This window comes from Fukomys damarensis, unplaced genomic scaffold (assembly GCF_012274545.1).
Source record: "Fukomys damarensis isolate Sample0158 unplaced genomic scaffold, DMR_v1.0_HiC HiC_scaffold_35, whole genome shotgun sequence".
NCBI lineage: Eukaryota > Metazoa > Chordata > Mammalia > Rodentia > Bathyergidae > Fukomys > Fukomys damarensis.
Genome location: NW_022900947.1, coordinates 6,548,251 through 6,574,328, shown reverse-complemented (window position 1 = coordinate 6,574,328; position 26,078 = coordinate 6,548,251).

Below are 26,078 nucleotides of genomic sequence, written 5' to 3'. Positions count from 1 at the left end.
TAAGAACACAGAAAACAATTTCACAAAATTACTGAAGAACAATACTCTTTATGAATGTAGACACAAAAATCTTCTGTGAAATATTTAGGCAACCAAATCCAGGAACATACTAACAATGTTATCGCATAGTTGGATCCATCCAAATAAGGTAAGTTTCATTCATCATCTGGAGCCCATGTTTATAGAAGCCCAATTCATAATAGTTAAACCTTGGAAGGGGTCTGTCTGTATGTCCACTGACAGATGAATATGTAGAGAAAATGTGGCATACACAAAATGCTCAAATTATATTATAATATTGCATAGATCCATGAATATGCTAAAATACATCAAAATATGCATTTAAATATGTAAATGTGCTCATATGTGAATTGTATTTCAGTGAATCAAAAAAGGTGAAGTTGTTACATGAAATTGACCATAATCGTAATGAAAGACAGCAGATAAGCAGTCCACCCCACATTAACTGCAAATTATACAGTTTAGTCATTAAGACACTTTGTATTTAACCAAATACAACAGGGAGGCCTACTTCTAACATGGCACACATTCCTTCATCCCTCAAGTGGAACCGCCACTTCCTCCAAAACGTCTTTCATGCCTCTCTTCTGCACAGCTCACTTTTTCTTCTCCTATTGCCTCAGACCCGTCGCACTTAAGAGGAGCTGCAGATGTCCTGCACTAGGTGGAAATCAGTCACACTGTACATTGTATTTCACTTGTATGCACCAGAAATAGAGCAGTTTCCTAGTAAATCACTGTTCAAAGACAGACCTAGGACCTATGGTTGAAAATTCGTGTCCAACCAACGACTACTAAAAAGAAGATGTGTTTTTCTTGATGTACACCAATGTGTAATAAAGTAATCTGCTTGCCAATATTTTAATATTGGGCATTTCCCCATAAAAACTCAGATTTCCAGACTTATAAAAGTTTGCAGAAGACTAGATCTCTATTTCCACATGGAAACAGTGACTTGCACAGTTGCTGGATGGTGGTTTGCTTCATTTTCCACCATCCCATTTATGTACTCGGGTACTTTTGCTTCTTTATACTTCTTTGCATTCTTTTCAACAATTTGATTTCTGTGTGAACGTCTCAAGCATTCTGACGCTGTGGACGCAGAAGAAATGCGATCCTCGCCTAGTGAAATTCCTTTAGGGCAAGACTGCCCCTGGGCAGGGCCAGAGTTCCCAGATGACCTGAGCGGAGGAAATGGATGAGTCACCAGCACACCCATACCTGCTATTTTTCATCCAGTATCAAGGCTACAAGGTGTGGCTTGTACCAACAACCTTCTGAGTCACAGTTTAGAAAGGCTGTGGTTACCAAATAATTTATCCAATTTTTTTCACATTAGTAAAATCCCCCTAAAGGATTTGTTTGGTTGATTTTCTTCTTTTTATAATAACTCTGGGTTCTGCTAGGAAGTCCAGCAAACTTTCCCACGAGGGCTTATCGTGAGGCCATTCTCCTCTCACGAATCTTTAATCCTTCCAGCTGACTCATTTTCTCTCTGCCCATGCACCTGTTCCTTGACAGTCTTGTCTGTCTTCAGAAAGGTAAGAGAGCGGATCCCTTTCAACCATATGGCTTCTGTTACAATTGCTACACAGGCGACTTCTAACTGTGAATCAGTCTGGACATCTTCCCCCCTGGTGAACACATTCACGCTTCTACTTCTAATGTTCATTTGGAGATCCGATGGTATTTCAAACTTGAGACACGCTCCCCTTGTAATCTTTCCCAACTCAGTATCAGTAGTAGCAACTCCATTCTTCTCAGACAAAGCTCTGCAGTCTCTCAGGACTCCTATGCTGTTTTCATTCCCCTGTTTCTTGCTCATCAGTAAATCCTCTGGCTATAACTTCAAAATATTTCATAATCTTACCACATCTCTTACCTCCACTCCAAACTCCAGGTCCAAGCCAGCTTTCTCTCTTAAGTGGAACAACCTCTGACTTGTCTTCCCACTTCTGCCCTTGCCCTGAAAGAAGTCCCTGTCTGTGTACTCTTTCCACACTCAAAGATCTTTTTGAAATGTAAATTACATTTTGCTACTTCATGCACTGTATTCCCATTTCCCTCAAACTATACACCAGCAGACAGTCAGTGACTCGGGTGACTCGATCTTCTGTTCCTTTTCTACTTTTATGATATTCTATTTTTCCACTCCAGTGACCCCATGAATTCCCTGAAAACCATGGAGTGTTCCTTTCTCAGATATCTGCATGACCACTGCCTTTACTTCCCCCTTTACTCTGATTTCATTTCTGCTTCTTTGGAAAGCTCTGAAAAATTATTCTCTTAATGCTTGTCATCTTTGCATAGTATATTTCTTGGTTTAGCAGCTATCATTGTCTTTGTACTTTCTACCAATCTGAAATCTGAATGCTACAAAACTCAAATATTTTCATAATTATATGTTAATCTTAATTCTATCACAACAGATACCTCAAGATAATAAATGTATGAAAAGCAAACAAGCAAAAAATTTCAGTTCACAGTTTCGAAGGTTTCGGTCCAGAATCAGTTGGCCTCAGTGCTTTTGGGACTGTGGAGAGGCAGCACATCCTGGGACCAGCACATGACATGGCGAAAACTCTTACATCATGACCAGGAAGTAAAAGGAGTAAGAAGAATGGGTGAGGTCCAAAGTACCCCTTCGAGATTACTCCCCAGTGACCTAAAGACTGCCCACTGATCCCCAACTCAGGAAGACCTCCCAACACCTCCTAACCCTGATCCCAAAATGGGGACCAAATCTGAACGCACAGGCCTTGTGTGACAATGCAGATCTGAATTGCAGCATTCTGCCTCTGAACCCCACAGGTTCAATTCCATCTCTCTCATTACGCAAAATGTACCCAGTCTGTCCCACATCCACAAGTTGCAGCTGTTCATTGCACAAAACTCCAAGCGCAAGGTCCCCTCTGAGAATCAAGTCAAACTCAGCCCCTACAGAAGTGAAAAAGAAAGATACATATTTCCAAGATACGAGGGTGGGACCAGTGCAGGATAAACATTTCTATTCTAAAGAGAAGAATAGGGGAAGAGTAGGAAGTGGCCCAGTCCAAGACTGAAACTCAACAGGGCAAGACTTAAGCCCTAAAAGCCCACCTCTGCCTTCTGCAGTGCACTGTGGGTGGCAGGATGTGGGGACCCCAGGGCAGGGGCAGCCCAGCCCATGCAGCTTTGCTGGCTGAGGCTCACAAGGCCCCGCTCTTGCTAACAATCTTCTTTGTCAGTAAACTTCCTGTTACTGTAAACACACTTAAGACAATCAATCTACACAGAGAAAAGGTTTATTTTGACTCACAATTCCATTCCATAATCATTGGGCTTTCTTGCCTCTGGTCTATACCGAAGAAGTAAAACACTTACCTCATGGCCAGGAAGTGAAAGAGAGCAAGAAGAAAGATCAGATTTCTCCAAAACCCTCAGGCCATGCCCCCATTGACCTCCCTCTAGGCCCTGCCTCTCAAAGCCTCCCCATATCCTACAGGAATCTACAAACATGTATAAGTATTTTACACATTTTACTTATTTGTGTAACTATATAATGTACCTTTTTTGACTTTTATTAGTACATACTTGCAGTGCTTGATGATTACCTTCATCGTAGGGAGATGGTACATGTACATAACACATTTCAATTATCTTCTTTTCCCCTTCCTTCCAACTTCCTTTCAGTTTTCTGGAATCATATTCATTTATTCACAAGAATTTGTAATGTTAAGTATCATACATACAGATTAAGAAACAGACTAAGCAAAAATATATATAAAATGTGTAGGACAATTGCACTAAGTTAGGTACACTTTCAAATACATTATCCAGTCAGATGCACAAGCTTAAATATGGCATAGTTTCTCTTATATGAAAAACTTGATATGTAAATAAAGTACCAAGTAAAAGACATATAATAGGAAAAAAACAGCTGAAAAATGCACCATATATTTTGCTCATCATGCTGTTTCTCTTCTCAGTCACCAGAAAGGATAAGATTCAAAACAGAAGGAAATTGTGTTGGTTGGATTTTCTTTTTTGTTAGTTTAATTTTTTTTTCTTTAATTTTGAAGCACAGTCCACTAAGTCCCTCAACTGCCCAGACTGGGCTCGAACTTTGATCCTCCTGCCACTGCTTCCTGGGATGCTAGGACTATTGGTGTGCACCACCATGCCCACATTTTGCTGAATCTGGGTAGCTGAGCACAGGTCCTAGCGCTGAGAAGGCTCTCAGAAATGTAATCGGTCCTAGCCCTACGCATTGGCCTGGATTCCCAACCCACATTCCATGTCCCGCACTGTGCTGGGATATCCCGGTTCAGTTCTGTATCGTTCCTCACAGTAGTGCCCACTGTTCACTTCTCTACCTCCCCGTTTCACTTATCTGTGGGAGCCTCTATCACTAGGCTTGCGTTTCTCATTTTTGTTCCTCACCTTAGCTATTTTCCAGTCAAAGGAGAGGTGGTACTGGTAACCCAAGCCCAAAGAGATAGCTTTTCCTTCCTCTATTGTGAGGAAAAGTACTGTTTCCTCCTTAAAATAAAGGCAAATTCATTTCTCATTAGAAATTTGACAACTCCCCAACTGCTCCCACAAAAGGATCTCTTTGGAATGCTCCCTCCCAATTCAGGGTTTCCTCAAGCTTGAAATGACTCTATTGAGCTCCCGGCTTAGAAATAATGCACTTGCCTGGATCATGCTGAACGGGAAGTTTACCTGTGAGGCAGACGACAGACATTAGGAGGCCAAAAACTCCAAAAGTTATAAACCATCCCCATATAAAAACATGAAAAGAAGAAAAAGATCATATTCTCTGCACGTATTTATCACATTTCAGTAATTTCTACTTCTAAGGGGTATAGACCTCTCTCCTGAGGTCGCCCAAGGGAGATCTGTACAATGCCTTGCCCATGGTAGACATTAAATACATTCTGGATGAATGATTGAAATAAATGCTGGTTTGTATGTCTGGTTCTGCAAATTTCTAATCTAATTCATTTGCCAATAGTTTTACAGATGAATATTATCCTTGCATATTCTGTAGATAAGAAAGCAGGGATGCCCAGCAGTGGAATAACGGGCCCAATACTGCAAAGGAAACAAGGAGTAGAGCTGATAACAGGACCAGGTCTTCTGGAGCGAATTCTTCCTGTGAAACCCTACCGCCTGGGAAGTTGGTGTGAGCAGCTGCCCAATACCCAAGAAAGCCTTTGTTTGGAAGCAGCTGGCACAGAGAGGTCTGCCCAGTCAGCCCTCAGAGTGGAGTTCCTGGGGCCTCTGAAGAAACTGCACAAGAAATGGAAAGACCTGTAGCTCTTCTTCTGCCCCTGCACTAAAAGAAAAGAGGATACACACACCTTCCACACAGCTGTGTGGACATAACTGGCATGCATCTGTATCTGTGCATCTACATAAAGATAAACGATGGCTCTGTGAGTCATGGCAGCCGACTTTGCTGCGTACCAGCCATGATGAGTCGAGCCTTCTACCTCACTTTGTTCTTATAGAGAGCCTCTGTCAAATTATACTCTTGCCTCTGCTGGACAGTTGTAGATGACCAAGTCATGATCACGCTTTATTCGAGTGTTCAAACAAGAACATAACCCGGTTCTGTCTTGACACAGAGGAGGGGATTTTAATCTCGATGCTGGGAACAATCACACAAGGACACAAAATTCACAAGGAGACACACATGTGGGAGGCAACCTTTGTGCTCACACTTTGGAGCTCCTCCCAAAGAATTCTGAGAATCTTGAATTTGTTAGCAGAGGAGATTCATTGGTTCTAATTCCTTATCTCACACCCAAGAGAGCCCAGTTGAGAGATCCCCAGTGGGAACTACTAGAGTTTGCAAGTGGGCCCCCATCCCGCCCCAGCCGATCCTCATGCTCACCGCTATAAGGATTTGCTTGCTAATGCCTCCATTTCGCCCACTTCCATTTATTCTGCTGGTTTTCTGGTGATAGAAGGGTAGAAAGAAATAAACATTTACTGAACATCCAAGGTATCTGAAGCTTTGCGTATTATCTCATTTAAGATCCTTTCAGAAGTACTTAAAACTGTCCTCATTTCCCAGAAGAAGGCACTCAGAAGCTAGGAAGCTATTCCATAGGGGTCACGTATCTAGCAAAAGTCAGCAGAGGAAGAAAGGCCAGATATACATGACGGTGGAGCAAGCATGCTTCCTCTCACCCTGTGAGAAGTGGCTAGCTTTCTGGAAAAAATAAAAATGCCTACAAACCGAGTACCAAATGCACTTCGTGCTGCTTAAAGCTTTTGTTTGTGCGTCCCATCCTTACAAAACTCTCTGAGGTATTTCCCATTACTCCCCAAATACTGATGATGGGGATCGGATTAATGATCTCATAGCAAATATCATGCAGCAGGAATGCTGCAGAGCCCGGCTTCAAACCCAGGTGGCTGATTCCAGCACCCAGACTGTTCTGTTCTGTAAGCTACTCCTTCTTGAATTTCCTGTGTGAGGTGGTGGAGCCAGCACAACAGGCTGCAGAACAAAGAGACCAGTTCAAAGCAACGTTTACCTGCACTCTCCCAGGACATCAAAGCAACCTTTTCTGTGGAGAAAAGACACAACTATATCCTATAATGTATGTTTGTGTTCATATCTGCTTATGCATTGAAGAGAAATGAAATCCAATTGAATGAATGCTACATTAAAACGTATGCTTTAGTAGGGGAAAAAACATACTTATTATCTAGTGAGAGAGATTGTGTTATTTCAGTTTACCGTGCTCATATTAATTCTTGCTGTTAGTGAGTCGGGAGTGATAGAACATTGTTTCTAAATAACCTGTTGCCTTTCTGTTTGCTATATGTTTATCTCCTTTATCGTCTCGTTGATATTAAACCATGGGGTTCTACGATAACCAGGATAACAACTCTCTTTCATGACCCCTGAGAAGAGATTATTTGGGACCATACTAGGGAAGATGCAAGGGAAAGCTATCCTTAAACACAAAATCCTAAATAGGGTTATGCTATGGGACTTGCCAGGTGAAGGAGATGTTACTGATAGATTCATTCGCAGATCTGTAGCCAGAAATGCTAAGCTGGCATCACCGTGGAAGGGGAAAAAGCAAATGTAATAGGCAAGAGCACAGGCACAGAGAACATCACTACGGGAGATCCGGTCCTGTGGTTCTCTAGGTGACGAAGAATTTCCTCGGAGATCATCGCCGCAAAGGGGAAGGCGACGGAGAACTGAGCTTCCTTCCGCAGCCACAGACAGTGCCAGAATCATCTGTGTTCAATGCGTGAACCGGAAAACGCAGCATACCCCTTTAGGAGCCAAACCCTTCTGCCAACCTTTCCCTACACTGACACAGCTTGAGTGCTCTGGGAAGGCAGAGAAAGAAAAGGAAGGAAGGGGTTTGATCAGCCACGCACAGCCAAACATAAAGGAGAGGAGAGTGCACAGGAGAAGGAATACATCATTGGGAGATAAGGGCTGGCCGTATTTATCAATCCATCTCTCACCTGAACAAGATTCTTCATGACTTACAGGCCCTAAATTCATAAACACTAGAAAACACAATCCCTTCTCCAACTCAATATTGGATTGATGACTTTGGTGGTAAGACACTATTGGTTTAATTTTATTAATTATGTCATATCAGTGACAAAAACTGCTTATTGTTTACAAGAATTGGCCCTGGAGTTAAACGGCTCAGGCACAGGGTCCCATCCAACCTCTTGCATGCTGTGTGCTCTTGAGATTGTAACTGTTCTTTTCTGAGTCTAGGTTTTGTTTTGTGTGAAAGAAGGGAATAGATATCTATATCAGAGAGCGATATAAAAGATTACGTATGAAATGCTATAAAGGTACTTACATAGCATGACATCTGACATATTTAAGCCTTGACAATAAGAGATTTTCATGTTGGAAGACCATCTTTAAAAGTGTCATCAAAGGCCCTTTGTGGCAATGATAATGATGTTTTTATTCTTTCCTTCAGCCTACTACTAGAACAAAACTGCACTGTATAGCAGGTAAACATAAAGGCATTTAATTCCTATACCAACTCACCAGGTTTGCTTTGGTGTGGGTTTAATTCTCTCCACAGTATATGCTGAAGACCAACACACACACACACACACACACACACACACTCATCCTCCCTCAGAAGTTGAAAGCCATTTCAACAAGACTATGTCTGAAGATGAGTATGTGTTTCACATAGCCATGGAGGCACCTTTACTGATCATTCCACATCAGAAGAGTATATACATATACATACATATATATATATATAGCATCACTCCTGTTGCCTTCATTTTTGTATTACTAGAGATTGAACCCAGGGCCTTCATACTGAACTAGGTCCCCAACCCTTTATAATATTTTTTTTCATTTAACTCACCAAGTTGTGACTGTGCCAGGCTGTTTGAACATGCAGTCCTCCTGCCTCTACCTCACAGAGTGCTGTTTTATCAGGTGTGCTCTTTTATCTTAAATATTATTTAATTTATAAGCTAATTATTGGGCCATATACACCATTGTCTTTTGAAAAAATAAACACAGTTTACAAATAAGCTGAGTCTATTTGAAATACATAACAACAGGCAACAACAGGTTAAGAAGAAGCTAAATGAAGTCACAGAACTTCAGCCTCAGGTGAGAAAGGTACAGTTTCATGGCAGTGATGCAGCTCCTCGTATCTTGATAGCCAGGGCAAAAATATCATATGATCTATTGTATCATTCTAATTTCCAGAAATGAAAGAGATATTAATGTGAGGTTTTTTCTGAAGTAATTTCATACATGGGAATTGCTAAGGGAGACAGGAGCGATAGATAACAGAGTGGCAGCCTCAGGCATTATCAGTGAATTTGAATACATTGCTCCCCTCTGCTGCTGACTTCTGGCATGTGTGAACACATTTGATAAATTGAAAGGATAGGCCACACAAATCTATTTCTATGATGTTTCTGATATTGAGTGAGTTGTTGCATGACCTTACAAAATTTAATATACAACTCTATGAAAATAGCAAAGAATCATTCAAAGGTAAAAAAAAAAAATACATGAAAAGATAAATTGAACTGAGAGGGGAAAGTAACATCATCAAAAACAACAACCAAAACCATCACTAATCTCTCCAGAACTGTGGTCTCCCCAGTACCACAGATGAGAGTAGCACACTCTCAGTACGAATCTGTCCAGGTCTCCCTTAAATCTAGTTGAAATCTGAAAATGCAATTTAAACATTCCTCAGCTGTAGATAATTTGGAAAACTAAAGTAAAGGAGCTAGATCTATATCATCAACCCAGACCTTTAGACAACATCATGTTGAAAGAAATCAAAGTTAATTATAGCAAGAAATATCATGTGAGAGCATTGATATAAAATATGTAAAAATTCAGCATATCATTTATGGATTAAAGCTTTCATACTTGACTAGTGAGTTATAAATAAACTCATCCAATGGCTGTCTTTTGGGAAGGGGAGGAAATATGAAATAGGACTGAACACTAGTCTTCAACTTTAAAATGATGCCATTTTATTAAGAAAAACTTGTGAAGTAAATAAACATGAAATGTTAATACCTGTTAAGTGTAAATGGCAGGTACACAGATGGTTGTTAAGTTATTCTCTCAGCTTCTATATCTTTCAATTTTTCAATGAATCAAAACTCACCTGTTTGATAAATTCACTATGAGAACCAATTGCAATTTCCCTGGGGGCCTTGTCACAATGCAAACCCAAGGCTGGGGCTACTCCTCTACCTTCTGGAAACTGGCCAGCTTCGGCCACCCTAAGGTCCAGAGCTGTCCCCAGAGGGTCTGCCCTGTACCTAGGGAGGGAGACTCATGGTGTAGAAGTGGAAGCCTCCTGAGCCTGTTTCTGAACCTCCACTGAGAAGTTGCCAACTGTTTCTGGGCACTTCTGCAGCAGCCTGGAAGTTCCTGTTACGACTGAATTATAGACCTTGACATTTTCTAGAATTTTCTTTTTTAAGAGTCTAAAGGATAATGGATAAAGATTGTTTTAACCTATAAGTCAAGCACTTCACAAACCCTTAGTGAATTCTTCAAAGTAGAAAATTTTAGCTATATCCGTGTTTCCCTGATTCTAAACTAAGTTATCATGCCGTGAAAAATATGTATGTTCACAAACTAAGAGTTTTAAAGATAAGTGGTGTGAGGATAGGGATCTTCATTTTAAACCTGCAATATAGACGCATCTGAGCAGGTCTTGTAAGCCTTAGAAAATACTACTGTCAAACTTGCTAACTGTATTTTTCTGCTCATTCTGTAGAAACGCCACCCTCCCTTGGGTGGAGCTTGGCTTCAACACTCATAGCACACTGTGCCCATATCCTTCTCAGTATCCAATGTGTGGGCCACCATTTTCACTGTGCACTGATTATGTGAGGGGGAAGAAAAGTTCTTTCTGGTTTGAATATTAATAGATTTTCCAAAAGTTAACAGTCGTAGCGTATACATGTTAATTTTACAGCATTATCTTTCCAGTTCACATAGAGTTACAGGAAGTCATGATCTGTTAAGTAGCTACAGAAAGCCTTGTCTGCTGACACTTCCATCTAAAAGAACAACCCACATCCTCTGCTTCCAGTGGCGTTGGTTGATGAGCCCAGGGGACTCAGATGACCAAAAGCAATCAATCCATAAATTGACCTCTAGCCTAGAGCCAGAACTGACCTAATATCATTTCTTTATGGCTCCATATGTACCATGGACTAGGCTAAGCACTTTTTATATATTACTTTATTTTTCACAGAAGTCCAATGGAAGTTGAGATTCTGAGAGTTTAGGAAACTTGCTTAAGGTCACAGATTTAATGAACATTGGAACAAGAGTTCATCAGAAGTCGATGGGCTCCAAGATGAAATTCTTAGGGCCTGGTGTGAAAAAGGTGAGTCCCAACGTCGAATTCCTCCCTCGCAAATAGCAAGGAGAGGACGTAACCACTGTAGCAGTGTCAGAGTTGAAAGGACACCCAGGGCAAAAGACACGGCTGGTGAATCCCTGAGAAATCAGGTGTGAGAGGTAAATCCAGGAGCACAAAGGAAACTTTGTGCCAGAGAGAGAGCTGAGAAGATGCAAGGAAGAGGCCTTGAGCAGCAACAGGTGATCAGGAAGAGAGTCTAAGCGTTCTTCCAGCTGTGGACTGTGGGGCCATGTTGGGAAAGGGCTTTCCTAGCGCTGGTCTTCATGAGAATCTGGCCTTGACTTTATCTAAAATTTCTGCGTATCTAATCATAAGTGCCTGTATCTATGTCTACATCTAAATTTGTATCCTTTTAGAGTACATAATTTCTTCCAAAATCAACCTCAGATAGACACAAAAGATCATAAAGGAAACACGTGCATCATTGACTGGAGTATTTCCAAATATTGTCCTTTAACAGCAAGGAAACTGAGGTTCAGAAAGATGCAGTCCTTGCCCAGTGCCATTTTTAAAAACCTAAGTGCAACTGACTTTGAAACCTACATTCGTGGCTCCCAAAACATTTTCTAAGGACAATCTAAGGAACAGGACAGTGAGGCTGCTGCAGAGATAACACTGTATATGGGGAGATGGATGGCTTTGACTCTTTAAATCGGGCTGGAAACTGACCTCTGAGAGTCGCTGGGTCACAACTGTAGCTCAGGATATGTGGGTCCACTCCAGAGTGAGCCAAGCATACCTGCTTAGGGGTTTGGTCAGACGACAGAGGCCACAGCTGGATGTGGCTCTGTGGACATGCAAGCACATGGATGGCCTACTTGTTCCTATGCCAGAAAGTACAATGCAAATATATTAGCACAAAGTCATGGGGCTGGGTATACACATTAAAAAACAGAAATTCTAAAAGAACTTTGTGATTAACTAAAAGAAAATCTGTGAGGAAAATAATCAAAATTCCCCGTCAGATAGAGAAATGGTCTAAACCTGTCTCCCTAAGGTTTTGTTTTTGTAGAATACATAAACTCTGCCTTTGCCAAGATCTGAGCCTAGATTTGGTACAAGAAGTGCTCGTTTCACCCACATTGGGCTTGGAGGGCTTTTCATCTTCCTGCTGAGATGTTTAATTGTAAAGAATAAGAGAAGTTTCCAGGAAACCTTCATGACGCAACTAAAAGTATCCCTACCACTGACACACACACAGGGCTTTGGGGCTCACAAGATACTTTCACTTCTTTAATTTTATTTGGCTCACAAACCAAATCTATAAAATAGGTATTTTAAACTTACAGAAACTGAGGCCTCATCACATCACACCCTACAGTCAGTGGGAATAACTAAGGAATAAAAGCAAAATTCTAAGTCACAGGGATGTGTTCTTCAAGGCAGGGTCCCAAATTGTCTCGTCATTGACTTATTTCCCTCCCAGTAAATATTCTCACCTAATTAATTTTAATTACCTACTATACAAGAGTTTTATGTGTCTTTGATAATGTGTATCGTTCTGGCCCTCGTGTTCAGAAAACCTCTCTCAGCTCTTTATTGTGGTGGCCCTGAAGACAAGTCTTTAGCCTGGATGAAAACTCCTGAAGGCTCTGCAGGAACTCCACAGGGGTCTCAGAGACAGAGCAGTATTTCTCAAACTTCAGTCATGCACAGACACCATGTGCAAGGAAAACATTCACAAGGACCCCTGTGTTCCCCAGATAATTTCATTCTAATGTTACCTAAATGTGCATGCATACAAACTCATTATGATATCCTTATTGCTTGTAGCTTTTATATGGATATAAAACCTAAATACATTCACAAAGTAATCACTAAATGAAACATAAAACTATTAAAATCTATATGATGAATGTCAGATTCACATACTGTCTGTACCATTTTGTTGAAACCATAGTGCTCTTCGCAGTGTGAGTAAAATAATGCCACCGTTGGCCAAGCTTGTGTGTGTGTGTGTCTGTGTGTGTGTGTTCTGCATTTTCCACTGGGTGTGGATTAATAATTAAATTAATTCCAACATTTTCCAGTGCTAAACATGTCACTACAAGTTCAACTCTTCTGACATCTGTCTCTATTCAGCTTATCATTATGAGTAGTGATGTCATTTGCTTTTTTATTTAAATAAATGTAGCATTTTCATGTTACCTTGAACTTTGGTTCTTTTCGTACAATTAAAATAACATCAGCTGATGATAACACCATGGAAAACACAAACACTTGTAGAAGAAAAATACTTGGCAGTGTGTAGCTCTGAAGTAACCCTTCCAATTGTCCAGAATAGACTGAAATTAATTTTTAATGCTTGATTTCAAAATTATCACAGAAAGTTTAAAACACAGTAACATGTAGAGGAAGCTCATGAATGGCAATTGAACAAAAAAGAGCCCAAGCAAAGTGAATATGGAGGTATACCCATTTTTACAACCCAAAATGATTTGCTAAAATGAGATGGAGACCACAGACTGCACCCGCCATAAATTACCCTTTTAGGTCCAAAGGAGGCCTGAGACACAGCTGCCACCACCACCGTTTGCCTGTCCACTTGGAGATGTAGAAGGACATGGCTAATGTCCCGAAGATAGCAGATGCCAGATCTATGATGAGAGCCAGTTTCTATGGCCTCAAGAGCATGGGGCAGGGAAGAGAGAGCACTGGAATTAGGGCAGCAGGGTAGCGAGGGCAGAGCTGGACCCTGCAGGTAAGGTTCGTCTGGGAACACTTAGACCCTGAGAGAGATTACTAATGGGAGGTTTCTAAGAACTCCTTCAAAAGGAGGAGACCTGCCTGTCCTCCCAAGGCTCATGGCCCTCGGCGTCTTCATTTTTCAAAGGTATGGGGAGAGCTGAGCCTTTGCGCCGCAATCTCAAGGGAACTACAAAATCTGGAGGAGCGAGTACAACTGGAGAGGAACTCCTGGAATTAGGAGCTGTGACTCGGGCTTCCTGGGTTGTTGGCCTGGACAAGAGCCTAGCCTGAGCCACACACTGATTGGCCTGACTCTTCAAAATAGAAATCCAGAAGAAAAGGAGCTGGTCACGAGAGTGTCTGTGAAGTTACAAGCACAGGAAGGCAGAGGCAAACCTCCCCGTGGGCCCTTCCCCCGGGGACAGCACCACATGACGTGCCCAGAGTTTGAAGGTAGCTTCCATGCCCAGAGCTCCCCCTTGTTACAGGTGACTCAACCCTTGCTCTGTGCTACCAGAAACAGATAGAGACCAACACGAGAGACAGGGATGGGACAGAGACCGGGAGGACAAAATAAACTTCGGGTACAAGAAACTATTACCCTTTGCAGAGTGGCGTTTTTCAACAGAGCTTTCTTGAGACCCTGGCGAAACCACACAAGAATCCTCTGTTCACATGAAATGAGAAATTGTTACCAAGCAAAAATATGTATTGATTTCCTTTAAGACATAAAAGGAGAGTGGAACATGGGGAACAGGGCAAGGGGAGTGTAAAACAGAATTAAGTTGTATTATGCACATGTACCAACCTTCCATGATGAGCATAATCATTATTTACCATAATCATGTACTAATAAAAATAAAAATTAAGACAAAAAACCAAATAAGCCCTCTAGCTTCAATTGCTCCTCGACTTAAAATCACTCACTTTTGGAGATCACACTGCTAGGCAGTACATCCTTAGTTTCCAACTAACTTTGCTGTAGTTAGTGCCTCTGACATGTGGGGTTATGATAACAGTCACCTGGGTTGCTTCGCAGAGACCTGAGGGAAACTTTTGTTGAAAACACCGACCTTTCTCCAGACCTGCAGCTATCTGCTTGCTGACCGAAACAGGATAAAGGGCTGGAAATCTCTGTCTTAGTATTATGTCTGACTCCTCTGCTCTCTTAACCCTTGAGCCAGACTCTTCCGACCTCTGCACGTAGACATGTTGATTGTTGTTTAAGGCATGCTTTGCCCAAGGCTTCAGTACAAGGTTAACTTGAGCCATTGCCCTCTGGAGCAGGTAGGTGCTCCTTCTACCCCACCTTTGTACTCTTTCAGTGATTCAGGAAGAAGCAGTCCATCAGCTTGACCCTAAGGCCAAGACTTCTGTACAAGAGGATGACAGCAGCTATGGGTAGCTCAGCAGTTCCCAGGTGAAGCTGGCAAACCGATGCCTAAATACAAAACCAGCCTGTTCTGCACATCATGATGGCATAAGACACACAAGAACAACAGCACCTACAACATGCTGATCATCATCACTTGATGGTCCAAGTCCATCAAGGCAAGAAACTTCTTTTGGAAACATGCTGCCCCAGGGGAATTACCAGACTCTAGCCCATGCCAGAAAATAAAAATCTTCTGCTCTCTTCGATCTGAGATCAGCAGCCTGGTCAATCTCTGGACCCACTACTGTTCCCCCTCAGCCTCAATTTGGCTAAACCCCTCCCCACACCTCCAACAAATGTTTGCTGAAGCAAATGTTGGCACTTTTGTGAACTTAGAACTGTTGCATTTCTGTCATCTCAGAGTCAAAAGATCTGGTTTTCCAGTGTCACAATGCATAAGGTGCTGTGTAAACACAATCAGCCATCATCAGTAAAAAGCGAGGTCACAGTGACATCACCATTTGTTGCTAACAAGAAGCTGACCAAAAGTCTTAAAATGTGGTAGTTTCAATTAATGCACATTTATTGTCTTGTAGTTCTGAGGGTTAAAAATCTGTCTCTAGTGTCAGGGCTGAAACCGAGGTGATATGATTTGGCTGCATTTCTCCAGGATCTCTGGAGAAGACTGTTTTGCTCCGTTTCACACCTCTATAGCTACCACACTGCTTGGCTTACGGGCCTTTCTCTCTGCCTGAAATGCAGCATAGTCCAGTCTGTTTGGACATTCCCACACAGGTACTTCTCCCTGCTTCCCTCTTCCACTTCTAATGACTCTGGCCTCGAGTGTACCCTGATCACCCAGCATGCTCTCCTTCTTCCAAGGCCAGCCAATCAATAGCCCTAATTCCATCTGCAACCATAGTTTTCCTTTGCCAAGAAGCAAAGCTTACTCATGAGTTCCAGGAAGAAGGACACACGTATCTTTTCCGGGGCTATTATTCTGAATATCACATTGTGTAATCCAGAAATTCCACTTTTAAGTATATTCAAGATATATGAAACAACATGTGCATTAAGTTTTGTGCACTAATATTTAAAGAAACATTGTAATATGTATAAAGTAGAATTGTCATAAATGTACAGCAAATAATGGATAAATCAAGCATGGTACACTTCTAGGTATTTGGCTATAAGAAGGACCAAAGTTGTGATCCATGTCACAGCAATGATGAACTATGAAAGAAGCCGGGCACAAGTGGACACTTATTGTATATGGACTCCATTTTTCTGAAATTTCCTGAGTAGGAAAATCCACAGAGAGAAATTACCAGTTGCCAAGGACAAAGGGAAGAGAGAAATTAAGGGTGACTACTACTGGATATGGAGTTTCTTTGGAGGGGTTATGAAAGCCTTTCAAAACAAATGATGAGCTACATACAGTTTTGTGAATGCTCTAAAAATACATTGAATTATATGCTCTACTGCATGGATTTTGTGCCAGGTGATTTATATTGCAACAAAAATACAAAAAGAAATAAGATTAAAAGATTCAGGTACTTATTTGCATCCAAAGGCAAAATGGCTAAACAGAGAGAAGGATTTTCTGCCTGCACTTTGGGGTGGGCATTTCGCAACGACATGTTTTCCCCCGAGAAGCCTAATACAGGAGCTGGAAGTGGAATACTAATCACGTGCCTCTTCCTCCTGGTCATACTCGCATCTCTGCATCTCTCACTTCTCCAAACCTGAGCATTGTTTACTTTATTTGATAGGAAGAGAGCTCAGATGGTGAGTTCTCCTGTGGGCATGTAACTAACTCGGTGAATTGTGCAATTTGAATCCAGGCCTTCTGGCTCCAAAAAGCTATGAGGATTCTAGTGTAATAAGCAGCTTACAAGCAATGCACAGTCATCACCAGGAACCGATGCCAAGGCAACGACATCAACAACAAATAGTTTGGCCAACAAAAGAGCACTGCTTTCAGTGACATGTGGTGTTCTGGCCACAGCATACATTACTGGTGATGACACTGAAAATTTGCCTCTCCATTCTCTGGTTAGTTGAAAGAACTTTATTGGATTTGCCCTTCCTTGACTGTTATTCTAACTGAAGAGAGATTGTGAGGGTTCTCAGAGACCAAGTCAGCACTCTATAATGCTGTTGATAACTTTTCACCCTTTTCCCCCTTCATTAGCAGTTAATACTTATGAGTACCTAGAAGGTTCAAATCCCCACTTTCAAGGAGAGCCTTACAGAGTGACTTTTTTAGATGGTGTTGGATGTATGTGCATGCATGCAACATTTCCATCTCAGGTTAATTTCTGAACATATATGAATCATGTTTCTGCCATGGGCAGAATGTTATATGGGTGTGGGACCTGGGTTGTCAAACACAAGGCTGGAGATATTGGTATCCATTTGTGACGTGGGTAGGTCTCCTATGTGGATTGATTCACTGTCAGTAGGCAGCGTAGATGACAGGCAATAAATGAACAAAGAACAGTGTTCAGAGAGAGTACAAAGAGGCTAAAGTCTTCCCCACTTATAATAAAAGTCACTCACCTGTCTTGAGTAAACAGATGTTATCAATACATTTGGGTTTTTTCCCAAAGCTTCTGGCATATGGACATTTCGTAATGACTTCTTCAGAAGTTAATAAATCATTAATAGTGCCCTTGGTTACATGCTTCCTGTTCTCAACAATATCAGGCAAGAGTATCTGTCACCTTGGTCCAATAGACCAAGTTTAGATCTCAGATGCACTTCTAAGGTGATCTCTTCATAAAGCATTGAAGATCTTAACAAAGCACACTCACTAAACTGTTGAGGGCTAAAGAAGTCTAAAAACATGCCTCAGAGTTTGTAACAGCAAGAAGTTGGAAACAGCCAAATTGCCCATCAACTGGAGTCTGGATAAAGAAGATATGGTTTTTCCATAAAATGGAGTACTACTCAGTCATGAAGAATGATAAACTAAACTCATTCATAGGAAAATGGATGCATATTGAGGTCATACTCTTAAATGAAATAAATAGAAGACACCAAACAGTTTATTTGGTGTGAAAAACTAAAAGTGTAAATAAGATCCAAATTGTACAACTGATAATGTGAAATAGTAAGAAAATGGCTAAAGGCATAGGGGAAGTGGGAAGAGTGGAGGAAAGGAAATAAGAGAAAAGAAAAAATATGAGAAATGGAAACAAACGCTTTGTAAATAGGGGAGGGGTGCAGGGAAGGTAGGGGTGTGGGGAAAATGAGAACCAAGGCCTGCCGTGTACAGGTACAAGATCCCAATGATGACTGTAACTGCCCTGTATGCCTCAAAAGTACCAATAAATTAAGTGAAAAAAATAAAAGTGAAACCATAGCTGTAGCCCCCTATTCATTAACAGCAGAACCTATGTGGTATCTAAGTCTATACATTTATTCTCCAAACATAATTGAGCATTAGATTTGTGCTAGAAGCTGGGAATTTTATCTGGCATTTAGGACCTCAGGATGAAGTGGAGAGGTAGCAGCAGAAGAATCAGTCCCCATGGTACAACACTACACAGGCTGCAGATGGATGACCTGTGTTCACATATCAGCTGCTCCACTTCCCAGCATGGTGTCTGAGTTTGCGGACCTGAAAATTGGGGGCAGAAAAACATTAATCCTCTCTACGTTTAAAAACTGTTGATGAGTCAACTGATACAAAATTCGTAGGGTGGCATCCAGCGTACTATAAGCAAACCATCTTAGCTATCGTTAACAGCACAAAACCATCGTCATGAAATGCACCATCAGGAGGTAAATGCGATTTTTAAAATCTTTAAAATCAACATTTAGATAAAAGGTCCATAATCCAGACTCAGGATCTGAGCCACAGTTGGAGGAAAAGGAACAAGGATGGTGAGTAGGCTGGATAATATTCCCCAAAGATATCAGCTCCTATCCCTGGAACTTTTACATGTTAGCTTACTAAAACAAACAAACAAAAAGAAATGTTCTGACAAAGAATGACACAGACAACCAAACCCAAAAGGGAAAACAGATTCTTCCCTAGAGCCTCTAGATGTTGTAGTCTACTGACACCCTGACTAGGGCCCAGAAATACTGATTTTGGACCTAACAAAGAAGAAATCTATTTTGTTTTAAGCTGCCATGTTTGCACTATTCAATACAGCAAGCATAAGAAATTAGTACAAAAGACTCCTTGCAAGAAGGGAATCTTGAGATATTTACCAAGGATCAATAAAAGTTAACTGGGTAGATAGGGGAAGAAGGTGTTGGCACATCAATGGGAAATCTTCTAACTTTGTAAAGCTGGAGTGTCATCTACATGAGAATCACAGGAGACCAGGGACGATCTATGAAATAATTTCCCACATTGTGTGTGTTTGTGTTTAAAGATCGCCCTGAGGTCACAGTAGTTGACAATGTTCATTTAATACAGATCGGAATGAGGAATTCAAAAGAATGAATCATTGCTCAGTAAGAACAAAATGGTCTCGTATCTCTCTAAAACCAAAGCAGCAACCCTTGGCCTTCTAATGCAGCACAATGAGGGATGAGCAAACATATTTCTTACAAGCACACGACTTATGCCAAGTTGTTACTCCTAAGAAGTATCTTAGGAAGTGGAAATTGAGTCACAGCAAAGGCAGCAACAATAAAAATGATACAGAATTCGAGGAATGGCTTCTTCAGATTAAATATCTACATGGGCAATGCCACATCAATAAGAACCATCTTTTGGTGGTGAAGTAAAAGGAAAATAAGATCAGACAGCAACCATCTCTGATAAACTTGGAGAGGAAGAGTCAATATTTTCTTCAAAGTATCTATTTTAAACCTAAATATAATTTTAAAATTTCTTTCATTTCTGTATTTCATTTTGAAAGCAAGAGTGGTACTTAATAGAAAAAGTCCACAAGATATTGTGCCTGCTATTTATAATTTTACTTTGCTATATTGAAATTAGAATTTTCCATATAGTTCCTTTTTAATTTAAAATACTGTATGGGTATGGATTTTCCAGAAGTCATCATTTCTTTTCATTTTACAGCAAAAAAAATTATTCTCAAGATGACATTTACTGAGATTCAGGATATATTGTCAAAAGCAGGAGTAGATACATATATTTCCAATAAAAACCATGCACTCCAAATCACTGGACATGTATTTATCATGCTGTACCCAATCAGCAGGGTGCTCAGATCCCAGTAAAAATTGTGCAATCAGAAACCACTGGGCATTCATTTACCTTGTGGTCACTGTTTTTAAACATTAGTGTGGCTCAGAAAACGCTATGTACTGCGCAAGACCCTGCTGGGAGTGAGCTAGGCAGGCTCACCTGCCACACGTCAAGTGCTGATATGTGTTACCTCTATTTCTCCCTGGAGCTCTATACTACGCTGATCTTATTACTCCAAGTTATAGAAATGGTAAGTTTAAAGAAACTTCCTAGCATCAAGCTAGGTACTGACCAAGCTAGAATTTGGTATTTAAATTCAGGTGTTGTAACTGATTATCACTGGGTTAAAGGGAGATATAATCTTGGTGTCGTCTACTGGGAGTTAAGGAAAAAGATTAGTGAAATCTACAGAATCTCAACATATACACCCTTGAAGTCCCATGACTTCTACCCAGCACACCCCTGAATTTACCTGAGTTTGTGACAGAAGAGAGTAGCAGATCAGTGTCCTTCAGAGAAAAGAACAAGTGAAGACATTTAATATAACTCATTTAAAATGTATTACAAAGCATTTAGACATATGAAAAGTAAGAGGAATTGGCTGATAAATCAACATATCTATTACCCAGATTAATAACTATCATTAGATTTTCATAACTGATGGATTTGTGCTGCTATATTTTATTGCTGTAGCAATCACATCAGAGAACACCTTTATTTCACACCTACATTCTTTAGTACCCATTTGTAACAGACATGGACATAATCTTGCATAACTATAATGTCACTGTAACATTTAATAAACTTTTCACTAATTCCCAGATATCATCAACTATACAAAACATGATCAACTTTTTCTACTTGCATCCCTAATGTTATTTTATTATCATTTTATAAAAATGTATCCACAAATCCAGAAAGCAGTTTCTGTTCATTACAGTTAGCTGTTGAGCCTCTCTTTTTTTACCCCATCTCATCGCTTTGAGAAAATTTGTATAATTTTGTATATTGTCCTTTAGAATATTCATATACTTAAGAGTAATAAAACCTGGGATACCATAGGTTATGACCTTGCATTCCCCCTAGAGAAAAATCCATTAGAATTTTTTTCACCCAAGAAAATCCTACTATGGATAATTGAACGGTCAGACACTTGGACATCATCTCCTTGTCTTTTATTGAGAAATTTAACTGTGTATGTTTACATTTTTCCATTTCTCTTAAGTGTAGGTTCATTCTGGGGCCCTGGTTAAGGGAGGATGGGAAGAATACTTGACAGGTGGGTCTGCTGCCCACAATGCGATGACTCAAGTTCAGTGCTGTTGCGCTGGACCAGAAGAACCAGGTGGCAACTCCAGGTCCTCTCATTCTACGATTCTCCATCATCTTTTCATTCAATGGTTTAATCTTGAGTCGACTGCCAGATTATAGGTTGCAAAGAGCAGTTTTGTAACTCTACGGATTTATCTACATTTAACTTGAATTCTCTGATGAACTTTCTTTATTGTGGACCCTTGTTTTGTGCTTCAATAACATTCCCTATAATAAAAGTCCAGTAAATGCCTGATTATTCTTTTAATAACCAAATATCTAAAAAAAAAAAAACCTACTTGGTAACTTATTATAACAATACATAATTAGTAGGACTTGTAAACTGTTATTTACTTATATTAATTGCATGGCTTGAATTTTCTTGGGTGGGTGCTTCTTAGTAGAGAAAAATTGCATTTTTTCTTTTTTGAATATAGAGCCGTCTCATAATCTCTTCATGGTTTTGAATGCTCAGTGTCTCATCCTCCTGTGTAAAGCTCACAGTGTCACATCTTTCACCAGGGGGACCTGTTTCGGGTTACATTCTTGGTCCTCATGGTAGTTTCCTTCCTTTCTGCCTCAATTAAATATCCCAAATTGCTCTGTATGCATCAAACATCTGTTCAAGGAAGACTGCCTCCTCTAACAGGGAAAGGAAAAGAAGAGAGCAACTGGACAGTAAGAGAAGTCATTGGAATTGGGCAGTTTTACTTCCAGGGTGTATCAGTGAGGGCTCTGGAGAGGAATCCGAACAGTGCAGCATACATGGCGGGGTTTTATTAGATTGGCTCACACGGGACTCGTAGCCCCACAACAGCCATAGGCGAGCTGGAGAGCGGAGGAAACTAGTAGCTGTTCAGTCCAAGAAACTGGAAACCTCAGCACCAGCGAGACCAACAACGCAGCCCCAGTCAGAGGATGAAGGCCTGGAGGCCCCTTGCAGAGCCACTGCTGCAACTCTGCATTCAAAGCCCTAAGAATCAGCAACGGCAAAATGCACACCTGCTTAAGAAGGGCCAAGTGTTCCCCACCAGAGCTTCTCCACCCCCGCCCCAGGCCACTGCTTCGCTCGGCCCAGGCCCCCAGGCTGCCCATGGTGGCTTCAGTGCAGGGTGGGTCTTCTCCCGCAGGTCCCTGCCCCACAGCCAGTCTTCTCCGCAAACTCCCTCATGCACACACGCAGACGTGTGCTTCACCAGTTCTCTCTGTCTAGTCAACTTTACATGCAGAATTAGCCAGCACAAAGGGAGGTTTAGCTGTGCAGAACTTCCTTTTAATAAGAAAATATTCATGAGTTCATTCTTACATTTCAGTTCAAATGGGTTTGTTCATTTTTAAAGCTTTATAATGGGAGTTCCACTGGACACAGGTAATGTAGTTTATTCAACTTTATTATTTAAAATATTGATACATTGTTTGGATTGTTGGCTTGTTTCTGCTTTTTCCTATTACTAATAATATTTCAATAAATAAACGTATACACACATCAACTATACCATTATTTTTATGTACGTCTGGGTGAGTTGTGGGATCCCTTTCCATAACTAAGCATCCATATCACACTTTATTTTTGAGTAGAAACAAAAAAGGTGCTCCTAAAAAGCTTCTCTTTTGGCTCTCTCAGAATTCTTTTTTATTTATTCCTTCATTTCAAAAATCTCTATAGTATATTTATTAAGTTCTAAGGACCAGTTTTTGTGGCAGGACAAAATAGTACTTGTTCTCAAAGAACTATGTTCTAGACAAGGAAGGCATGAATAAATAAAATACATAAAGAAATTATGTAGAATTTATGAGAAGGAAATTTTTGTGGAGTGGACAAAAATCATTTTTGAAGAGCGAAAAGCAGTAGTGTGTGCAATTTTATGACAGGGTGTTCATGGGAGTTCTCAACTCAAGTGACATTTGCACAGCAGTTTGAAAGTGGTAAGGACTCAATCTGTCAATCACGTAGGCAAAGAGCAGCAACAGCAAACACTTACAGAAGAGGGCATGCTGGTGCCTTGGAGGGCAAAGAAAGACCTAGAGAAGGCTCCAGGGGAAGGGAGCAAGTGCAGGGAAGAGACAGGTAAGGTCAGAGACCCGAGAGTTTCCAGATCACGTAAGGTCCAACAGGTCACTTTTAGGGAGGTTTTTAAGACAGAGAACTGCCGTGTTTAATTCCATTTGTAAAGATTATTCTGGCCGTTGGGTTGCATACAGATGGCAATGGATAAAGATGAAAGCAGATCTATGAAGAGGCCACAAACAAAGCAAGAGCTAATGGTGGCTGAGGTCAGGTTGATGTGGTAAAAGAGGAAAGGAGGCAAATTGTGGCTTTTGCTTTCTGAAGGAAGGATTAGAGATTCAGTAATGACCTGGTTGCATTGCAAGATGTGAGAGAAAGGAAGGAACCAAATGGGATCCTAACGATTTTCAATTTGTTCCATTTTGTTTAGTGCGGTTGCTTAAAAATACTGAGATTTCATTACCTAAACTGGATCAGATTAGAGAAGTGTAAGTTGGGGATGGGAAGACCAGGAGTTCAGCTTCATGCATGCTGGGTTTCAAATATTATTTTACATCCAAATGGAGAGGGCCAGAAGGCAATTGGACATAAGAATCAAGGAAATGAGTTTGGACTGGGGATCTATGACTGAGGCTCTCAACACTGATAGGATACAACATCACCAGACTCGCTAGAATCAACAAGTGAGTGAGTATAGATAGAAAATAGAATAAAACCCAAAACTAAGCTTTTGCTCTCTCCAGTGATGGAGATAAGAGAATAACCTATTAAAGGAGACAGAGAAGGAGATGCTTGTGGAAAAAGAAGATTGAGGCCGTTCTATGTCTAAGAAAGTATTTGAAGGAGAAAGGGTTGGTTCTGCCAAACATTGCTGGTAGATCGTATTAGAATGGGCTACTGGACTTTGTGCAACGGAACTGAGCAAGTGGGGATGTGCTGGAGAATAGAGACTATATGACTAGCGTTCATGGACGACATAATGGGAAGAGAGGAATTGGAAATATCAAGTGTTGCAATAATTGTGAAAAACTGTCCTGTAATGAAGAAGAGAGGAAAGTAATAGCTAGAAGAGGGTGAAGAGGAAAAGCTTTTGCAAATGGCAGAGATAATGTAGTCTGTGTGTTGATAGTAATGTTCCGGGAAATGGAGAAGGACAATAACGATGCAGAAGAAAGCAGGAGAAAGTGATAGAGCAGTTTCCTGGAAGAGGCAGCTAACAGGAGCAGTGTTTAGAGGGAGACATTAGTCATGACAAGGATCGGGACAGAGTTTGAGAGTATGGATCGTGGTGGTGGGATATAGACATTGGAGGAGTTTGGCCAGACCTCCCTGTGCTTTTATTTTCTCAGAAACGTAGTCAATTGGACTTCTGTCTGAATGTTTGGGAGAGGATAGAGACGCTGGGTGTGAGAGCAAATGGGATGAAAGAGAATTGTTACCTTAACTGACCTTGGCATTCCTGCTCCTCAGAAGAGAACACGTGAGTGATCAAGTCTGTCCCCTCCAGAGTGGTGAACTCAGTGCGGCAGTGTGGAGTAATGGTCCCTCACAAGTGAATATTGCCAGAAGACTTCTATACTGTAGCTGTCTTTAGGCAGCCCATAGGCACAAGGCTTGTAAATGGCAGGAGGAGCCGGGGAGGAGCTGCACTCACAACTGCAGACAGCCCTGTGAGCACAAACCACGCCCTCCCTCTTCTTAGGGTGATCTTGACCCTTTCCTCCTCTCTGACTCCTTCTTACACCTTCAGTTTTATCACAAGGAAAGTGAATTTGCAGTTTTGCGAGAAGCACTCGCTGAGAGGTGGTGTCATAGACAGGTGGTTCTGTCCTGCTGGCCACAGTCCACACCAGCTGGCTAATTGGGGAAAATGTTTAGTGAGCTCCGAATCTGAGGTGGCTCCTGTGCCTAGGTCAGGAGTACTTATTTGTAAATAAGTATTGCAAATGCGACATTAACTCCCAGGGTGCAGAGTACGGCTCCTGTGGACCCCAGAGCATCCACTTCCCTTCTGATTCCTTTATCTTTGCTGCAGAAAAAAAGCCAACTGCAAACCTCCAGCAAGAAATGCCACCAAACTGTGGCCCTCGCTATGAAAATGCCAACCACTATACCTTGAAAACAGTGAATCCTGTCATCATTTTCTTAAGGAACGTGAAGGACTGCCAGAGATGTGTTCAGAGATGATATACCGAGAATTTCAGAAAGAAGCGATGTGGTAAGAGGAGTAGGCAGCAGGGAGATGCGGTGGCCTGGTGTTGAGAGGACAGAGGCTGGAAGATCTCGGATGTGACTTCGTGAAGTAAAGTGTGTGTTCTTAGAAAGCTTAGGGAGCTTTAGCTTCCGAATTTTCCCTCCCATGGGGACGTGTTAGATCTCTTGAGCCAATGCAAGCAATAAAACTATTAAAATCATACAAGTTTGAATAAACAAGTGAGCTCCACAACCTTACTTAAAATGGAATTCTTTGAAATGGTGGAGGGAGGGTAGAGGGAGGAAGGAAGGGAAAAAAAAGATTTTGGGGTTAAATGGCAGAAAGAGGAGAGAGAGAGAGACGGAGAGAGAGAGAGAGAGAAG